Source organism: Tursiops truncatus, chromosome 4 (genome assembly GCF_011762595.2).
Source record: "Tursiops truncatus isolate mTurTru1 chromosome 4, mTurTru1.mat.Y, whole genome shotgun sequence".
NCBI lineage: Eukaryota > Metazoa > Chordata > Mammalia > Artiodactyla > Delphinidae > Tursiops > Tursiops truncatus.
In genome coordinates, this window is record NC_047037.1 from 53758760 (window position 1) to 53761055 (window position 2296).

A 2296-nucleotide genomic window follows, 5' to 3' on the forward strand; every position below is an offset into this window, starting at 1 on the left:
ATAAGCAGGACACTTAGACATAAATCACAGCAATATCTTTTTGGTTCTGTCTCCTGGAGTAATAGAGATACAAACAAAAATTTTCAAATGTGACCTAATTAAATTTAAAAGCTTTTGCACAGTCAAGGAAACCATAAACAAAACAAAAAGACAACCTGCAGAATGGGAGAAAATACTTGCAAATGATGCTACCGACAAGGGATTAATTTCCAAAATATACAAACAGGCAGCTCAATATCAAAAAAACAAACAACCCAATCGAAAAATAGACAGAAGATCTAAATATAGACTTCTCCAATGAAAACATACAGATGGCCAAAAGGCACATGAAAAGATGCTCAGCATCAATAATTTTTAGAGAAACGCGAATCAAAACTCCAATGAGGTAACACCTTACTCCAGTCAGGGCAGTCATCATCAAAAGTCTACAAATAATAAATGCTGGAAAAGGTATGGGAAAAAAAGGAACACTCCTACACTGTTTGTGGGAATATAAATTGGTGCAGCCACTACACAGAACAGTATGGAGGATCCTTAAAAAACTAAAAGTAGAGCTACCATATGATCTTGCAATCCCACTCCTAGGCATACATCCAGAGAAAACCATAGTTCAAAAAGATACATGGGTGGCAAATCTGACCAGTCGCATGGCTGCGGGTTGCTCAGCGTCTCCGCGGTCGAAGGCGGCCTCAGAAGGGCCGGTGGTGGGACCAGCCGGCGTCTTGCCTTGCCTAGAATTGCCTACCTACGTGGCCGCTTGTGCACTCGTGAATAGCCGCTACTCCTGCCTGGTGGCGGGGCCGCACCGAAGACACATCGCACTGTCGCCCCGCTACCTTAACGGGAAACGCACCGGTATCCGAGAACAGCTCGATGCCGAGCTCCTGCGCTATTCTGAGAGCCTTTTAGGTGTACCCATTGCTTATGATAACATCAAAGTAGTGGGTGAATTAGGAGATATTTATGATGATCAAGGACACATTCATCTTAACACTGAAGCAGATTTTGTTATTTTCTGCCCCGAACCAGGGCAAAAACTTATGGGTACAGTTAATAAAGTGTCTTCCAGCCACATTGGCTGTTCCTAAACCTGAGCAGATGCCAGCCGAGCAGTGGCAGACTCTGGAGATAAACATGGGTGATGAACTAGAATTTGAAGTATTTCGTTTAGACTCAGATGCTGCTGGAGTATTCTGCATGCGGGGAAAACTAAATACCACTAGTTTACAAACGAAGTGCTCTGCAGTTTCTGAAGAAGTAACAGAAACTGGCACTGAAGAAGCTACTGAAAAACCTCAAAAGAAGAAAAAGAAAAAGAACAAAGACCCAGAGCCATATGAAGTGGAAAGTGGTACCACAGAGCTAGCAGATTTTGCAGATGTTACCATGAAGGAAGAGACAGATCTGCAGATTAATAACAATGTGAATGGCCTCTGGGAGGAAGAGCCGAAGAAGAAGAAAAAGCATCAGGACCCTGTTTTCCAAGGCAGTGACTCCAGTGGTTACCAAAGTGACCATAAAAAGAAAAAAAGAAAAGAAAGCACAGTGAGGAGGCTGAATTTACACCACTTTTGGAACATGCACCACTTTTGGAACATGCACCTAAAAAGAAAAGGGAAAAGTAATTTTCTTTAGTGCATTTTAAATATGATTTGGTTTTTTTAAAAACTGATTTACACAAAACAGATGACTAAAGTTTGAACTATGAAATGTTTTGCATTCCAATACTTTGCAAAACAGGGAACATTTGATGAGGAGTTGAGTTTTTGGTGCTAAAATTACAAAACAGATAAATTTGGGAAATGCCAGTATTATTAAAGTGCTGTTTTACTATATACAGAATAGAAAGGTAAGAGCTGCCCTCAATCTCAACTCCTTCATTCTTCCAGGGTATACATTCTAAATAAAATGATTTCTACAGTCTGCAAAAGGACTTTTAAAATACAATGTTATTTCATATCATACAGAATGAGTTTTGAGCTTGGGTTTTTGGGTTTTTTTGTTGTTGTTACAGGTTTCACATTTAGTCATGATGTTACATGACATGCTATTTTGCTTTGTTTAAATTACCAGTTTTAGGATTTCTTTTATCATGGCTATTACAGTATTTCTACTGTTTAACTTAGAATGGTTTGCCAAAGGAGTTTCTGAAGTTTCCAGAGCTCTTAAGAACCTTGCCACTACTGACTGTGTGGTAGGAAACAATATTCACTATTCTTTTCTTCTAGGTGCATGTATGTTGTTTTCCTTTTTCTCTCAGTCTAAGAGGTTGATGGAGAGGCTGTTTTCTGACACT

The 2296-nt window shown here is 39.7% G+C and overlaps 1 pseudogene; it reads left to right on the forward strand.

Annotated features, from left to right (window-relative positions):
* The first annotated feature begins 647 nt into the window (after positions 1–647).
* Positions 648–1882, forward strand: LOC101336301 (DNA-directed RNA polymerase I subunit RPA43 pseudogene; annotated as a pseudogene).
* Positions 1883–2296: the final 414 nt, after the last annotated feature.